This window comes from Pinus tabuliformis, chromosome 8, assembly GCF_031772625.1.
Source record: "Pinus tabuliformis cultivar Carrire ecotype Pingquan chromosome 8, CPIR1, whole genome shotgun sequence".
Taxonomy (NCBI): Eukaryota; Viridiplantae; Streptophyta; class Pinopsida; order Pinales; family Pinaceae; genus Pinus; species Pinus tabuliformis.
This window is the reverse complement of record NC_142294.1, coordinates 148,401,193-148,414,296: the sequence shown is the minus strand read 5'-3', so window position 1 is coordinate 148,414,296 and position 13,104 is coordinate 148,401,193. Positions and strand designations below refer to the sequence as shown.

Genomic DNA, 13,104 nt, shown 5'->3' with positions numbered 1-13,104 from the left:
AAATCTATGATTGTGGTAACGTAAAAGGCAAAACGGAACGATTGGAGTCTGAGAATCATCGTAACTGACTAATACTGGTCGAAAATAAATCTAATGGTCTAGAATATTATAATAGTCTATTCAAATCAACGGCTCACGAAGTTACAGGTGTCTTAGGAAGAGAGTTATTTTCATAGAGAACACCTTACAACGTAATTATTAAATTCATGACATTATTTTTGTTATAACTTGATTTTGAATTTTAAATATATTTATTTTACTAATAAAATATATTCATTTCAATATTTATTTGGAAAAATTTATTATTGGTGTGTAAATTTTATTTGTCATATGCTTTAAGGTGAATGAGTTTCAACTATATAAATATCAAAGTAAATTAAATTATAATTTTATCATAGTTATTTAAGTTAAATTATAATAAAATTTAGTAGAATTGTATAATAAAACCATGATTCATGCTCACAATAAAACTATAGTGTAATAAAAAAATTGAAGTAACAAAGTGTAATGTTATAAATTGCTATTTGATTAATATATAATTTGTTTGTTTGTTTTATTAAATGGAAAATAAAAAATACTAGATTCATCTTATTTTTCTCATATAATTTTTCTACAATAAAAATAGTGTGTGAATTTTAGTGATGCAAAATGATGTGGTGGTATAATTGGTATCATTAATTGTACACTTCAAATTAATGATTTGGTGCATTGATTCCAACAATGATACACTACAAACAAGTTTAGTTTAAAGTCAATACAATTTATTTATCATTCTTATAGAAGTGAGTTTTCCCCCACTGAAAGCATGACTATGATGAGGTACCTAACTTACAAGAACAAGATAACAAATATGGGATAAGAAAAGATTCTTAAGATTTGTTCAAACTCCAATCAAAATAAACAATGGTTCAAACATGGATAGCCTAAAGAGGAGTCTTGAGGATTCTTGGCTAAATAATTGGGGCATAAAGAAAGAGGTCACTTTAGATATTAACAATAATATTAAAAGTACTCTTAAATCTAGATTAAGGAGAAATCATGGGGCAATAAAAAAGTTAGAGGATAAATAAAATTAAGATACTATAAAGAGTTGATCAATTCTAATGTAGAAGATCAAAAATGTCTTTCTTTGAACCAAATACAAGAGAAAACCAATATTGTTTGAACGAGCTCCATAGTCCAATAGGATATTAGAATATTCCTACACATCATGGGTAATTTTTTTTTGTCATATTGATGACACTAAGAGGGTGAAAATGGAAACAAATTTCTCTTAAAATTCCCTATATAACCCTAAGTTAAATCACAATTTCAAAATATGTGTTTCAATAGCAACGTTACTAACTTTCTAACCAATCAAGACTATGTGATGTATAATACTTCTCTTAAAACATTTCAAGTTCAATGTAAATTCTAAAGCAAACCTACCTTTGTTACGGTCTAAGAAATAAGACTAGGTTATAATTGAAATAAACATATTCGTCTTCTTTATCATCATTAATATAAAAAATTGAATACATTAATTTCAATAATAATACATTATAAAGTAATTTATCTTATTAATTGGAATATATATATATATATATATATATCTAACTTAAATACATACAATAGCTTAAACTAAATTTCAATGTGAAATGACTGATCGATAGGATCATTGAGCAGAGAGGCTTATTCTACAGCCCACGGTGAAGGCTATGTTTGTACCTCTTAAAATAAAAATAAGATATCCTCTAAATAGAAATTCAGCTCATTTTATAGCCCACGGTAAAGGCAATGTCTATCGCTCTTAAAATAAAAATAAAATATTCTCTAAATAGAAAAAGAATGTCTACTATAATAAAAAAGAAAAAAAATTGTTATGCATATTTAATTTGGTGTCCTTATGACCTAATATAATTTCATGTAAAGTAATTAGAAGTAAACAAAAATTATGTGAGTAAAATTTTTAACACATGATATCAACTTCGTATATATCTATATATAAAAAAAATGTTAAAAGAAAATATTTTAATGTTGTATAGAATAAAATATTGATGTGGGTTATGAATATAACATTTTAATATGAATTATAGTTGATGCATACTTAAAAATATAGTAATAACAAAAAAACTAGTTTAATGTGCGCTTATAAAATGACTCAATGCATAAGTTATGTAATCTCTATAGCATTTAAAAATACAATTTAAACAATAAAAAATTAAAGGTTGTTTTCTGCACTCTAAAATAAGTTTGCACTTGAAGAAATTAGAAATTTGATCCCACTGGGCTGATATTAAATCCATGGTTAAGATGAATCTATGCTAATTAGTATTAAAAATAAGCAACTTTAAAATGATTTATTAAATTAACTTTAATTTTATAAAATAAAATAATTTGATTCATGAATTTTAATAATATATAGGCAAAAATAGTTAAATACATCAATTTTAGTGATAATACACTTCAAGAAAAGCAACTTGGAGCATGTTAAGTAATTAATCTTGTGGGATACAATATGAAGGTGAATTTTCTAACATACTAAATTTAAATAACCTAAAATGAAATGAAATTACATAATGATTTTAAAAATAATAATAACATATGATGATGATGATGATGATGATGATGATGATCGTCCACTAAGACCAATGCGGTCTGTAAGACCTCAAGAAAAGAAGAAGAATCTAATTTTGATTCTTCAAAATCTTGCTTCTGTGATCAAAAGGAAGAGAAAGAAGTGCTACGAGATCATTATAGTTGGGTTGGCTTAATAAGTCAAGAAGATTGGAAGTGTGGCATATGTTAGTGAAATGAGAGGGGATGTGAGTGAGAGTTGAGCAATCTAAAAGGAAGTGTTTTTCATCTTCCACCTTCTTAGTATCACAAATATGATAGATTTTATCATCACAAGGAGTCTTGGGAGTAGACCACTCCCTGGTTTCATTTCGAAACTCATGAGAATTAGTTCTTATCCTGGAGATGTTCATTTTTTTCTTAGTGTTGGTCAACCCATTCTGGTTATCAAGGGAGGAGTTGATCACCTCCTTATAGTATTTTAGCTTCCTTTTACCCTCTAGCTCCCTATCATCCCAAAACTTGTCCGTAAAATTGGAGGGAATAATGCCTTTGACACTATCTTTGCTTCCCATGATGATCTCCTCCTTAATCCCCCAATAGTTGAGTCAAGACTAGGCATCCTTATGCAACTGCGCTTGAGGCGAAGGTGGGGTTTTTTACTAAAGTTAGAAGCAATTTTTGGGAGCCTCTTGGATTCCATGTTGTAAAGCTTCATCTTATACATCAGATATATAAACATAGCCATACTTTCAATGGGGGAGATGCCAACTTCGATCAAGATGATAGGATAGGGAGTATTTTCCTTGATCTTTAGGTCGTAATTTATAAATTTCTTTTGAATCATCTCAATATTTCTCCACGGCTCTCTAGATATACTAAAACCCCAAACTTCACATCCGTATAAGACAACATAGGCGACAAGAGTCTCAAAGAGGAACCTTTTTTAACTCCAAATGCAAACATCAACCAACTTACAATTGTTTTCAAGCTCATAATAAGCTTTCTAGCCTCCAATAATCCTTTTCTTGATGTTATAATTCCAGTTGAGCTGATGAGGAAAGTCAATACCCAAATATTTGTAAGAAGAAACCTTCTCTAAACAATGGTTATCATAGACGAAACTACCATGGGTGATCTTTTTTGATTTAATGATCATGACTTTAGTCTTGTCGGTATTAACTGTCATACCCATCCTGGAGCAGTAGACATGAAGAGTCTTAAGCTGCTTCTCTAGGTCATCATGGATTTTTGCAAGAAGAATAATATCATCAACATAAAGGAGAAGAGTAATGATTATACCACCAAGCTTGGTGCCCTTGCAACCTGCAGTTTCCAGACACTCCTCAAGCTTATCGATGTAAATGCCAAAAAAGGTAGGGGATAGGGGACACTCTTGCTTAACTCTGATATTACATTTAATATCTTTGGACCATCCTTCGTTGGTCTTAAGTTTGGCAATGACACCCTAGTAGAGGCTGATCACAACAATTGTAAATTCAGGAAGAACTATGATCTGTTCAAGTCTCTCCCAGAAAATATATAATAAATGTATATTAAAAAAAGAGATTACATAATAAAATATATTATAATTAATTTATTATTTTATAAAGTTATAATTACTGTAAAATAATTTTAACTTCTTATTTATTATTTTTCAAAAATCATAAAAATATTTGAAAAATAATTATGTTTAAAAAAAAATTGATACTTGTAAATGAAAATTAAAATTAAAATAAATTTATATATATCTATATATATATATATATATATATATATATATATATATATAACCTTCCCATCAAGTAAAGGGAAAAAATCAATAAATAATTTAAAAACTAATAAAATAAATATAATCAATCCCTTATAATTATATTAATTATTTTTTCCAAGGAAAAAAAATGGTAACCTTTTATTTGAAAAATGAAAAGTTACAGTAGCAGATGCATTTAAGCATTCCATAAGTTGCCCATATGGGCTCGAGTGCATTTGCACCCCATGCAACGTTAGCAGAGCTAACGTGCATAAAAAGAATAAGAAAAGAGAAGAGAAAGAAGAGAGAGAAAAAGGCAAAAAAAACTGAAACTCGGCAGTGAGAAACACACGCTTCAAGTTTTTCTGCCCTTTTTCTTTTCGACCTTACGCCACTCTGCTTGAGTGGGTTCGATCGTGGCTATGACTAACTGTGTTTCTGCATTTGGTGGTGCTGTATCCTTTTCTGACTCTGAAGTATCTGAGTGGTGATGCCGTTTGATCCCTCCCATGTTTTGATCCTTGTCTGCCTGATTTTGATGGAGCTTTGTGGTCTTGTTTTCTGTTGCAGTTTCCTTCTGTGTCTCCATTTCTTGGGCTACCCCTACATTCTCTGCGTGGGTGTCTTCCTCTTCTGCTTCTGATTCTTCATCATCTGAATCAGGGGGAGGAAATTGCCATCCTTTCCTCTATTTCCCTTTCTGCTTCTTTTTGCTGTTTGCTTTTTTTGCTTCTGGGCATGTGCTTTGCAGGTGTCCTGTCTGTCTGCAGAGCCTGCATCTGAAGGCAGTATTTTCATAGTCTAGTGCTTGCAGCCATTTTTGTTGTTTATAGATCAACCTTATGTTGTCTGGTAGCCCTTTGCTTAAATCTGCTTCTACACAAATGCGTGCAAAAGTGTAAATCATTTCATCAGTCCTCTCCAGATCTGTTTTGATGTATTTCCCTATGTTGTTCCCAATTCCTTCCAAGACTGGTTCACTCCAGAAGTGAAGGGGAAGGTTGTATAGGCGGACCCAAACTGGTACTTTGGATACCGTCATTTTATTTGGGTCGAAATCTGGGAACCATGGGGTCATGAATAGCCCCGATGTTCCCCAGAACCATGGCCCATCTCTGATGATTTTTTCTTTGGTTTCCGAAGATGCAAATCTAACTATAAAGAAACCCTTGGAGCATAAATGTATATCACATTCCATGGTCCAAGAGGTGAAGATCCAATGGAATAGATCCATTGGTTTTGGCCAGAAGCTGTTAAAATGGCATATTAGTGCCTGTGTTTCATAAGACTGTACGAAACCATCAATTCCTGTAGCGTCAAAATTTAGGGCTGGGGTTTGCCCTAACTGATCTACTATGTATGGCCTAGGAGTATACCTGCCTTGATCTGGAGAGGACCCTTTATCTTTGTTACCCTGAAGAATGTTCTTGTAGGAGAAGCCTCCTTTGGGAGGTTGTTGAGGTGCTGGTTTTTTCCCCTTGTCCCCTCTTGTGGAGGTTTTGTCTCCCCCTGAGCTGCTCTGCTGGCCCTGAGGAGGGGCTCCTCCTCTCAGTCTGAGGTTCAAAATAATGGTTTCCCCTGGGCTAATTCCATAGCTTCCCATGGTTCTGTTGTCTTGGAGAGACCATCTGCCATTGACTAGATGTTGGATCTGGCTGGGGTATCCAGTCAATGCACAGATTTTCTTCTTCAGCTGCAACACAGTGTTTTCTGCATGTACCCATACTAAAGAGGATTGCATCTCTGGGGTTTTAATGAAAATCTGAAAGGGAGTTACCTGATGTCTGCAATTTTGCTGAGTTCTTGCTTTGCCTGAGACGGTGACATTTCTGGTTTCCTTGTGATCTATCTGTCAACGATCTTCCAGATCTGGTCTTCTAATGCAACATTCTACCCTTTGCTTGTTGCGGTCTGTCAGCTCTCTGTTGGATCGATGTATACCGCCACCGATCAACTGCCTAAACTCATGGTGATCTTGCACCTTTTCCAGATTTGTGATATCCGTCCTGGATCTACAAGAAAAGGGCCATGCAAAAGGGTCCGAAATCGGATCTGCCCCATGCAACCCTACTGCTTTGCTAGCATGCCCAGGGTTGGCAGATCCGGGCTATTCCAGGCCAATTACTGACATAAATCCGTCCCCAAACTGAGTTCTGAACCCAAGAAAGACCGGCTGCAGATCTCTGGTCTCGGACGAAATTGTTTTCTTCTCCTCCAGATCGGCCCCATTTTCATTTTGCCCATCATGCATTGGGCGGTATGGGCGGAGGGTAACCACTGTAATCATAACCTCTGGTAATTTGTAGTTATTTGACCACCTGATCGAGGCTGCTTCAGGGATTTGAGAAGGGTTATAAAACTCCCGCAGTCCGTTCTTGCGTTCACTCATGTGGGAGGCTGCGTCCTTGCCCCCCTCGCTGCCTCCGACGAACAGCTTGCCGAGGGTTCCATTCCTTGCCCAGGTCGAAAGCGCAGCGGAGGCCATCTCTCGTTCCATCTCCTCTCCCAAGATATTAAGTTCAACCCTTATAATTATATTAATTAAACCTAATCAATTTCTTATTATACAAAATAATTAAATATCATCAATCTTCTACTCTACAAAATAATAATAATATATTTTATTGTATAATATTAGACGCTCATTAGACACTCAGACAACAAAACACTTGCAAAAGGAAAAAGGAATAATCAACTAAGAAACACGGCAATTATATTAATAAAGAACAATAAATCTCTTGTAATTACACTACTCTACAAAATAAAAAATAACGATATATTTAATGTATATATATTAGGTTGGGAATCGATTTCTATAATTTATATAAGACATATTGCAAAATAATATCATTATTATAAAAACTACTTACCTCTAGGATAATAATAGAATATTCGACCTCACTTATCATGATAACAAAGAATAAAAACATTTTTTTTTTTTGAGGATTTTTTTTATTTTTTTTTACTGCTTATAGGTGCACCAACACTTCGTCTCTTGAATGCCCAAATTAATTTTTTTTAAGTAAATTTGTGAAGTTTAAATTAGTTAATTCGAATGGAGTTAAATTTTTATTAAATTTTCCGTTTAAATGTTTATGAGGATAAATCAAGGGATATAGTTCATTTGTTTCAAAACATGTACCTGCTAAAGCTAACTCTACACAATATTATTGTAACATTGTGTAGTAGTGGGTAGAGAATTTAGTTAGAAATAATTAATTCCTACTCGTCTATGGTTGTAATTCTCCATTTGAGGAGTTTGTTCCTACATAATAGGAATTTAGTTTCTCCTAGTTTAGTGTGTGGTTGAGAGAATAGGAATGTAGTTTCTCCTAGTTTACTGTGTGGTTGAGAGAATCTCTCAACCACACTACTGTACGTCTAAGATAGAATTCCTATCTTGAGACTATTGCTTGTATAAATATGTGTGTAAATTTCCTCATTAATAAGAGAATATATTGTTCTGTGCTATTTTATCTTGGTATCAGAGCCTGTGAGGGCTTGGCCCCTCCTGGGCTGAGGGAAAATAAAGAGTTTAGTATATGTTGTTTGTCCATCAATTAATTTTTGTGATCTGTTCAAGTGGTGGAGCGGGCTGAGTGCTTGAGTGGAGCGGTCTGCCAGGACGCTGAGATCCAATGGTTGACAATGTTGTTTGGTATGTGTTTTGTGTTTCCTACCCACAGAACAAAGATTGCATAAAAGATCTCGACTGACCCTTCACGAAGGAAGCATATACTCTTATTGACTAAGCTTGTCACCGCAACAGTGTAAGGCTGGCAACCCTCTATCACCAACGATTATGGCGGCTATAGTTTGGAAATTCTGGAAGGTTTGATCTGTTGGGACCATGGTTTTAGCTTGAAACTTCTATCTTCTGCTCTGTTCTTCATACGGCAATGATTTCTCTCTTTCCAGCAACCGATAGCTTATTCTTGAGTAGCGGCTAACAGTTCACTATGGGGTTGGCACTCCATACATTTTCTGCGCTCTGTGAAGAGTCTGCAACCAATGTGAAGGGCGTTGGGACTATCGTAGAGGAGGCCGCCATTGAAAGTCGAAGGGGGCTACCGTGGGGTGAATCTATTGGAGGGTAGACCAGCTGGGTTGACAGATTCTACGCATGTGTGGAGATGGTGCATCTGGATCTGGTTTCAGTGGCGAGATTCTGATCTGATTTGGGGATTGAGACATGATCTTCTACAAAGGAAGCTTGGATCTAGAGTGAATGATGCATTTGGGCCGATTCGTGCAACGTGGTCGAGCCAGAAGCTGAGAGAACGAAGAGAAAGTTGCGCTGCTTTGTTGACCAGTCGGTGGGAGCTAGATATATTGGTGCTCTGCGAGGTGGTCAGATATGCCCTTTTGCTAGTCAATCTCATCGAGGTTGACAGATCAAGCTTTGAAGATTTATCTAAGAGGTTGTATGTTGGTGGATCCGTGTAGCGGAACAGATCTGGTGCAGTGGAGGCGTGGTGTGGCCACTGCATAGTGAGCACCAAGGGTTTGGCTTTGTACGGATCGTAGTATGATCCGATCTCGTGTTCGTGGCTTGCTTTATCCAGAAATGTCTCGTACAAAATGGTGGAACAAGGGAGTCATTACGTTCATGCTCATCCTGTGTGTGCCTGTGTTTGCTGCGCAGCTATTTTTTCCTTGTTATTAGTTCCAGTTTTGAGGTTCGTAATGGATACAATGAAAAGAAGGAAGGATACAGGGCTAGAATACCCAAGTATTTTAAGTGGCTGAAATTAATCAGCTGCTCAGCCTCAGAATCTGTGTGACCTGAGTAATGGTCATAGAATTGAAGTGTATTGCTCTTCGTTTGTCCTCCAGCAAGGGCGACCTTGATTTATGCAATTTCAATAGGTTTTGCCTGCGGTGTTTTTCTTTACGTTGCCATCAACCATCTTCTGTTGAAAGGAATAATACACAACCCATGAGGAATTTCAACCGACGCCATGATCGGTGAAGAAATTCAATTGCACGCAAGTCTATTTTGATTGGCTTTTTCCTGAGCTACTTGGCTTTGGGTGCTGCCACTAATATTGCAGCTGAAGACAAGGCTTCTGGATCTGTCGTGGTTACTGGAAATGTGTTCTGCGATGCATGTTTAGAGGGCAGGCGCAGTGAAAATGGCTACGTTATATCTGGTGCTTCGGTAGCTGTGGAATGCAGGCTCAACAGGAAAACGATGATGACCGTATCCATCAGGGGAGAAACAGATGAAAAAGGTGAATTCAAGGTGGAGCTTCCTTTAAATATTTTTGAGTCTGCTGATCAATTGAGCATGTGCTCGGTGAAGCTACTCAAAAGCCCTGACAAATCCTGCCGGATTCCCTCAAAGTCTGCACCTGCATCAAGCCTCACGCTACAGTCGTTCGTTAATGGAGTTCTGATTTACAGTGCAGGGTCTTTCAGCTACTGCCATGAAACCGCACTTAGATCGTGTTACAGGAAAGGTGTGTTGAGAATGAAGAGGGGTCGAGCAGTGGCTGAGAATTTTGATGAAAATTGGAAAGTGTATTCCAAGATCTAGAGCAATGGCGTGGACTGGTGCCGCGTGCAACAATGGTTGATCAGTTTGACTTCAACCCATGAGGTGTGGCGACTTTGGAGCTCCCATGACTCCTCAAGGCTTTCCTGATGGTAATCATAAATATCTTTGGTCATGATAAATGAAATATGTTTCTCAATTGTCTGTAAATAATATCATGTTGTTTATAGATAATAGAATTGTCTTGGAATTGATTAATATATTGAGTCTAGCCAACTCAATATGATGTGTAGTGATTTGGATAGAATTGGCTACTCTAACCAATCACTTGTGTGGAATATGGAAATCCAAGATAACTATTAGACAGATGCCAAAGATAATGTTGAAGATGATATGAACAATTGAAAAGAGGAGGTAAAGGAGTAGCAACAACGTTTATGGTGGACAACAAAGTAGATGTTTGTTTGAATTAGTGTGGTTTGTGGAATAGACTCCCTAGCATGTTATAAGCAAGTCCAGTTGTTGTAATGGTCATTGTATGTACCCAGAAACTCCAAAATGTGGAATGAAATGTAAGTTTTAAAGGCATCTGAAAGTTCGTGGTGATCTTAAAACCACTTTGTAATGGTTTATGGTCAGCCTGAAACCATCTTTTGTCACTATAAAGTGAGGGTTGGTGGTGAGCCGGAAACCATCTATAGAGTCTTTGTCACTGAAGTGCTTTTGTGATCAACTTGCCTTTGTGGCAGAATCATCTCTGTGGCTTGAGGTGCCTTTGGGGCCACGTATATACGAGAGCTTTGTACTCAATTGAGCAGGTGGACTGCAGAACACTTGGCTCGGATTTCTGAGTAGAAGGGGATTGACGCGCTTTTCACGCTGACAGTGGCGCCAGGAAGCGCAACTGGTGCATCTGTTAGACCATTAATCGCGCTATCGTGCCAAAATACCAAACTAGAGCGGAATTTTACAGAAAAGTCGTGAAAGAGTTTCTAATTTACTATGGGCGCGGGTTTTTCGCTCAGGATCGCGCCAATTCACCTTCAAGGGGATCCACGGGAATCCTTATCTTTGTTTGATGATTTGTGAGAGGAGGCAGATCGGAGAAGTTGAGGCAGATTGTGTTTTGGAGGTTTTGTACATGCAATTCGCCTAATGGTGGTGGATTTAACTATCATGACAAGTAGTCATTAAGGGGGGAGTTAGAAATAATTAATTCCTACTTGTCTATGGTTGTAATTCTCCATTTGAGGTGTTTGTTCCTACATAATAGGAATTTAGTTTCTCCTAGTTTAGTGCGTGGTTCAGAGAATCTCTTAACCACACTACTGTACGTCTAAGATAGAATTCCTATCTTGAGACTATTGCTTGTATAAATATGTGTGTAAATTTTCTCCTTAATAAGAGAATATATTGATGTGTGCTATTTTATCTAATTCTCCAAACCTCCCAACTTTACACATTCATTAGTGGGTCTCCCTGCTATAAACGAGCTGACCCACCCTAGCCTGTCACAGTTAAAAAAAAAAACAAAAACGTTTTTAAAACACAAATTGCTATTGACAGTGGGTTCCTACCTCAGATCAGGTTCGGTCTCCGCGCGAAAATACAGTAGGATTTGTTGTTTGGTAGGCTGCATGCTTTAAAAACATAGTCAACGCTTGTCGATTTTGATCATAGCTTCAGAGACGAGGGCATTAAGGTCAAGTTGAACAATTCAATCCATAATCGGGACATAAGACCCAGTTTTGGCTGTTTGATCCTCTGCCTGGGCAACGTCAAATAAGTTCGTAGCTCGGATTATAAATAGCAGTGGGAGAGGCAGTGGAAATCTCAAAGTAATTTGGCTTATTCTTGGCCCTTATCATATTAAGTTGTTCATGGCCGCTATTTCCTATCACTGGACCGACATGAAGGATGGGGACGAAGAAGTAAATAAAAGGTGTTGTTCAGGCTTCAAGACCGTGAAATATCTGAGTGAGGAGGGCGTGAAGGAGCTTCCTAGCAGGTTTATTTTGCCTGCGAACAAGCGTCCAGATGCCAATTCAATAGTATGCCCTTCACAACAATATGATCTACCTGTTATCGACATCTCGGGCTTGGAAGGCCCTCATCATCTCCAAGTTGTCTTTGAAATTGGCCACGCCTACCAACACACCGGATTTTTCCAGGTAAACCTATTTGGATTGTTACTCATAGAAAGAATTTTGGCCATAGTAGATGAAGTATTTATTGTTTAAAATTATTTGCAAGTGATTAACCATGATGTGGAGGAATCATTAATAAGCAAAATGATGCGAGTGGCGGGTGAGTTTTTCGAACTGCCAATGGAAGAAAGAGACAAGCTTTTTTCGGAGGACATGATGAAGTCAGTAAGATACGGCACCAGTTTCAATCATCTGAGAGACCGAGTGTTCTGCTGGAGAGATTTTCTGAAGCACTATTGCCATCCCCTCGACAAAATGCTTCCAGTCTGGCCTTCAAATCCTTCTGACTATCGGTAAGACTCTATGAAATTGATGAGATCATGTAATGAATGAATGAAGTTGATATTATCTAATGATGAGTGGAATAAACCTGCAGGAGCGTGGTGTCAGCATACAGCAAAGAGGTGAGGAGGTTGGGTGTGAGGCTAATGAGCGCATTAGTGGAGGGCTTGGGATTACCGCACAACATATATGTTGTAGAAAACGACTTTAGTGATGATAGCAACCAGGTTATGGTTCTCAATTACTATCCTTCTTGTCCGAAGCCTGAGCTTACCTTAGGAATACCACCACATACAGACTATGGGTGCATTACCATTCTTTCCCAGGATTCTGTAGGAGGTTTTCAGATGCGACACGATGGCCAATGGAAGGCTGTATGACCGTTGCCCAACTCTTTCATAGTCAACATCGGTGATCACATAGAGGTACTAATTATTAGTAACATCATTAAGAACTTTGCTTAATATATCCATGAATTTATGATGTTCTGAGGCCTAATATGATGTATTTAGATTCTGAGCAATGGAAGATATATGTATTGACTCGGTTGAATTATACCAGCCTCTAGCATTTCTGCAACCATATGTTCAATTTCACTCTTTTGGGCATAGGGATATCTGTACGGCCTGATGTTTGGAGGAACACTTCCTGGAATCAGATGAATAGCATGATCATGATCACGAATAGGTGGGAGACCTTTGGGAGTTTCAAATACCTTGGAATGATTGTCCAAGACTTTTTGGAGATCTGGAGAAATAGATGATTCCAATGTGGAAACATCTAGCGAGCATAATTGTGCAATTGCACCT

The 13,104-nt window shown here is 37.0% G+C and overlaps 1 pseudogene; it reads left to right on the top strand.

The window, feature by feature from the left end:
* Positions 1 to 11,716: 11,716 nt before the first annotated feature.
* Positions 11,717 to 12,837, top strand: LOC149234554 (putative 2-oxoglutarate-dependent dioxygenase SLC1; annotated as a pseudogene).
* Positions 12,838 to 13,104: the final 267 nt, after the last annotated feature.